Consider the following 6,365-nt stretch of genomic DNA (forward strand, 5'->3'; position numbering starts at 1 on the left):
TATAACAGTGTACATACAGTTGTATGCAACCGTTTGAACAAGTTTTACACATTTAGTTGATTTTTTAAAGTGAAAATGAGTTAAAACATCAGAAAACAAGCTTAAATATGACATTTTCTGCAAACTTTAGTGCGCCATTTCCAATTGTTTGCTGAGTTTAACACAAATAAAATAAATCATAAAATATAAAATGTGCCATAACCTTTGTACAGGACACATTTTATGTTGTAATTGTACATATTAATGTGTGTTCCCTGTAGAGGATGTGCTAATACAGCAACTGGGATGCCTGCACTTTTGCATGTGACTGTACACTTTATCACTTTATTTCTATCATTATACATCACCTCAATGATCTACCTCAAGCTTAACATGAAGGGTCCTTCACAACTTTGATACTCAGCTAGCCGAAGATAGCCTACTTTAACATTTTCTATCATGTGGCTAGTCAGCTAACAAAGCTAATGCTAATTTTGTGTATTTTAGTGCATTTAAAAGTACAAAAGCAGTATCTTTCATGAAGTTGGTGGAAACAGAACAGGTACAAAATTTGTAATAGAAGCATCTCATTTAAAAGAAATTTAAAATAAAGTGTTATATTGCAAAAAAAATGCTTTTTCTAAAACCGATGCTAATGCAAGGAATAGTGATTAGGAACCTTTTCTGTTCAATGTAATAGTGTTCTATATAGTGTTCCTGATTTACTAATATAGGAAACAGTGATTAGGGACCATTTCTGTTCTCTATTATAATGTTCCAGATAGTGTTTCTGATTTTCTAATGTAAGGAATAGTGATCAGGGACCATTTCTGTTCAGAGTAATAGTGTTCTATATAGTGTTCCTGATTTTCTGATGTAAGGAACAGTGATTAGGGACCATTTCTGTTCCCCATTGTAGTGTTCTAGATAGTGTTTCTAATTTACTAATGTAAGGAATAGTGATTAGGGACCATTTCTGCTCCCCATTGTAGTGTTCTAGATAGTGTTTCTAATTTACTAATGTAAGGAATAGTGATTAGGGACCATTTCTGTTCCCCATTGTAGTGTTCTAGATAGTGTTTTTCTAAGGAACAGTGATTAGGAACCATTGTTGTTCAGTGTGATAGTGTTCGATACAGTGTTTCTGATATTCTAATGTAAGGAATAGTGATTAGGGACCATTTCTGTTCAATGTAATAGTGTTCTATATAATGTTCCTGATTTCCCTGTGTAGGGGATAACAATAGAGAGCCACCTCTGTTCTCTATAATAGTGTTTTATACAGTGTTCTTGATTTTCTAATGTAAATAACAATGATCAAGGACCATTTCTCTTCCCTGTAGTGATGTTCTATATAATGCTTTAGATTTCCCAATGTAGGGAATAATGATTAGGGATCATTTCTATTCCTTATAATAGTTTTCCGTATAGTGTTTCTGATTTCCCAATAGCGATTAGGGAACCAACATCAGTGTTCGTCTCTTTTGAAAGCTGTCGTGCAGGCTGGGTCTGGACCTCGCTAAGACAGCGGGAGGCTGACAGCAGCTCTGCACAATACTGAACAGCCTGTAGCTTGTTGTGCATTATGTCCTTGATTAAATAATGACAGCATATTTTCAGCGAGAATGCTGCATAATCAGAAACATGCGGCCAGTGATTAGAAACAGAGGCGTTCTGTCAGATAAAGGAGGGGATTTCAGGCATTTTAACTCCTCACTTATAAAAGCTTGTTGTTAGGAGGACATAAACATAACATATAGCTAAATTTACAAGCCTTGAACGAATGAAAAAAGATGGTGGAAAGAGTGCACACGGTGCAGTTACAGTTCACAAGTACATCAGTTCTAAATCACATCAAAAACAGATGTTTTATGTTTTCAGACTTTGGTACTGTCAGACAATATTTTGCCAGATAAAGAAGAAAAAGCACAGAGATGGGCAGGATGAAAGTGGATAGGCTTTCACAAACTTGACCCCTTGGATGTAATTCAAGCCTAAACCAATTATCTTAGCTTTTTACAGAAAGTATGGCTCACTAAATAGAGGAAACGTCTCCAATCAAGAACTGCCAAAGAAGTGCCATGGCTGCATTACTCTTAGACTGGAGTTTGCTAACAAAGAACAATGTGTTTTTCTGAAGTGCTTATGTGTCACAGTGTTGCAAGCTGCACCGATTTAAATCCTGAAAATTATGTCCCCTTAAAGCACACTGTGACTGCCATTTGCTTTTGTATAGACTTGGACAGCTTACATGGTCAAATGTAGTTCCCTGTGCCACTGCTCTGTTGGGAGAGTAACCTCAAACCTAATTCCCATTAATGACCCAAACAAATGACAGTGTCCGTAGCAGGTCCGTACCAGCACGTATGTAATGTTGGAACAGCTGGCCTGACCCTACACATGTTTTGGGGAATGCCCCAACACCAATAGTCACTGGTCAGATAGTGCAGCTGCAGATACCCAGTGCCAAGAAGTTTTAGCCCTCATGTTCCACCGACCTCTTCATTTTCAGTAGTGACTTAGTGTGGAATGTATATTGCTGTGTTTAGACCAGTCAATGCCATAATAATGTATGCAAACTCAACTATTTGTAATGATCTATCAATGCCTATCAGTAATGATCTATCAGTGTCTACAGCTGTATGCAAACACCTCTGTTCAAGAAGAGCCTGGGTTTGATTCCCCGGCCGGGAGACCAGTGTCCTCTCTGTGTGGAGTTTCCAAGTTCTCCCCATGTCTGTGTGGGTTTCGTCCCACAGTCCAAAGATATGCAGTCAGAACAGTTGGAGATGCTAAGTTGCCCCTAAGTGTGAATGTACTTATCTGTGTGTCTGCCCTGTGATGGACTGGCGACCTGTCCGGGATGTTTCCTGCCTTCCGCTGGGATAGGCTCCAGTTCCCTCCATGACCCAGAAGGATAAACAGCTTAGAGGATGGATGTGTGGACTTTTTATTGTGTTTGACAACAGGGGTGGGGAAAGTCAGGGGTGTGCTTAGTTGATTTTCTAAGTGGAAGTGAGTACAATGGCATTTTACTGCAAATTTTAGTGCACAAAATGTTTATTTACTCTGTTTAACATAAAAAAAAAACTCAAAACATAAAATGTGCTATAACTTTTTCACATGCCACATTTTGTTTTATTTTTCCCCAATATGTTAATTTTAGCAAATAAACAGTAATTTTGCATTAAAATGAAAATGCAGGAGTGTGTAGATGATGTTCTTATTTTCACTTCAACACTCCAATACATTGTCAACAAAATGTGTAGGGATGCACACTTTTGTATACATCTGTAAGGATTGGTCTATTAGTATCTATCTGCAATGATTAATCTATAAGTATCTATCAGTAATTGTTGATCTATTAGCATTAGAGATCAGAATGTTTAAATATACAAATAGTCATTACAATTTAGCTTCTCTCTAACAATTTACATTCTCATATTTAAGATGTTTTGGTTAGATTTTCCTATCAGTTTGCTCAAAAAGGGAAGATTAGCTAGATTAAATTAGAAGATTATTCCAAGTAATACCAGGTAGCTTGATAAATGATTACAGCTGACTTAAGTTTGCACACATCTGAACACATCTTACCATATTACCTTTTTCACCCAATGATGCTGCTGAAGAGAGCTCGAACTCAAGTGGGCTACAGGCTGAGAGGAAACTTAGAGTGATATACTGAGAAAATAATTCTTTGAAAATGAACAATTAACTTGTTAATAACTATCAGATTATAGGTAACGTTTTCAGTCTGGAGCAGTTGAACATCATCTTGTTGAGACTGAAGTTGGTTTCTTCTTCACATGTTCTGTTCCTCCTTAAATGATGCAGCAGTTACCTTAAATGTTGTGCAGGTGCCAGAATGTAACTGCAACACCATTTAAGATGGGCCAGGAAATCTGAATAAAAAGCTGGTGAATAAGAGGCCAACTTCAGCTTCATCCTCTTTTCCACAGTGATCAGTGAAAAACATTGTTTATTTTCATTTTCATTCCTTGTACTGCTTCTAATCCTTGTTTATTGCAACCCTAATTACAAAGGAAATGAAGAGTTTCCTTTTCCGTAGCAGTTAGCATGTGTACAGTGGCTACTGAGCAGAGTTGGCATATCATAAAGGCTGGTTTTTAAACAAACTTACGCGACTCAAACTCTTTCATGCATTACATGTGCTTCCATTAAAATGCCCTTTGAGCCAAGTATGATGAAAAAAAGGAGTTGACAGAGTTAAAGAGTTGACTCCAAGCATTTTGACTCTCAGAGTTACCGGCCAAGATTTGACCCTGATTCCCAAACATGTTGAAGTCTTTTAGAATCGACTCCACGTCACTTGCCAGGTAGCAGACAGTACAAAGCGCAGCTATAGCACATAGGAAGCATTGCAGAAAAGGGCCAATAAACAAGAAGCTCAAGCTCATTTTACACTCTACACACTTAAAAATTATGGTTCTTCAAAGGTTCTTTAGTGAAGACATATAGAACCATGAACACAGGGTTCTTTGCATCATGAAAGTGTTCTTTAGATTGATGGAATCAATCTAGAATGTGCTGTAGTGTGTTGGTGCTTTATAGAACATTTTTGAAAATGGTTCTATATGCACCAAAAGGGTTCTTCTATTGTAACAAGCCTGACATCGTTACAATAGCAAACCCTTTTCAAAAAAGGTTCTATATAGTACTACCTACAGCAAATCCTCCATCAATCTGATGAACGCTTTTACGATGCAAAGAACCCTTTAATCATCTTTATAGAACCACTTTCTGTACTAAAGAAGCATCATTTTTAAGTATGTACTCATGTATGATTTAAAAGAATAAAACTTTTAGCATCATTCACTGAATTTATCACGATTGGTATTAGCTGGCTAACTCTTCACATAGCAGCTGTTTTTAAGTGAAAATGTATGAGGTGAAATGCCATGTGACTACACTAGTAACGTTAGCTGAGGTACCAGATAATTATCATCTCTGTTTATTTTAAAGTCTTTAGATTGGCTGCCTTTACAGTGTAAAAACTCAAGCCATATCATCTACTGTGGATTTAATATAATACAGTAATAGTGAGATTTTGAATGGCATCACTAGACGTCTGCTAGTGCTTCCAGTGTGCGTTAGCCTTGTAGCCTAAAGAGTCCTATGGGTGTTTTTTCTTTTGGAGTGGATTACTATCCTTTTTTGTTTTCTGGGGTCGGTCTGGGTTTACTCAAATTATGTATTACAAGTTTGAAAATCAAATTTGGCTGAAAAGCTCATCACCGTTTAGTATAGTTAGTAATGGCCTATCAGTTTCTATTAGTAATAGTTGATCTCTCAGTTAACTCACACACACCTACAGCACATAAACTGTAAATTTGTCATCATTTCCTGTGTGCAATATAACCAATACTCTGCGTGAAATACATATAAAATATCTCTACAGTGTAAAGATTTTATTTGCTTTTCTATTTATAATGTTTATATTGTTAATTCATCACCATTCCTATGTGCAATATGATCAATCCTCCAGCAATACTCCATGTGCAATTCGGGTGAAATATCCTTCCAGTGTAAATATTTTTTGCTTTTTTATTTATAATTGTTCATATTGACGATTTTTGTGAATTGAGTTTATGTGAAGGATAGAGTTTATATTTTTATCTTAAAGTTTTTATCATTTTATTTGTATCTTTACTATTATACATATTGTCTATATAGTAACAAGTAACAAACTGTTAATTACTTTGTTTGTTAATTCTCTTCTTGTTACTTCTTTTCTTGAGTGCCTTGCTATCCCTTTGCTGCTGTAGCACTATGAATTTCCCCATTATCGGACTAATAAAAATGATCTTGTCTTATGATTTATCAGTATCTATCAGTAATGATTTACATATCAGTATCTATTAGTAATAAACTATCATTAATAGTTAATGGATTTGTGGTCTACATCTCTATTAATAATGATCTATCAGAGTTCATAATACCAGTATCTAAAAGCAATGGCCCAGTAATGACTTGCTAGGAATGAACTACCATTATCAGTAAGGATTTATCAGATCACTTACTATTAGTAGTAAGCTATCAGTATGAGATCTATCAGTAATCAATCCATCAGTAATGATACCCAACATAATAATAGACAAATATTTTTCATTTATCAGATTTAAAAACACAACCAAAATGTTAATGCAGAATAAACCTAAGGGTAATGTGAGCACAATGTGCGACATGAAACAAACACTAAAATAACAGAGATGATAGACAACTAGCTGGCCTGTTTTTAATGGTGTGGTGATCGACTATTCACTGCAAACCATAAGCTGTGTTTATGGAGATGGTTTATGGAAAATGGCTGGCTGTGGGTTCTTGGAAATTAATAAAGAAAAAACACAGCATTCATTCACAGTAGT

Source organism: Colossoma macropomum, unplaced genomic scaffold, assembly GCF_904425465.1.
Source record: "Colossoma macropomum unplaced genomic scaffold, Colossoma_macropomum, whole genome shotgun sequence".
Lineage (NCBI taxonomy): Eukaryota > Metazoa > Chordata > Actinopteri > Characiformes > Serrasalmidae > Colossoma > Colossoma macropomum.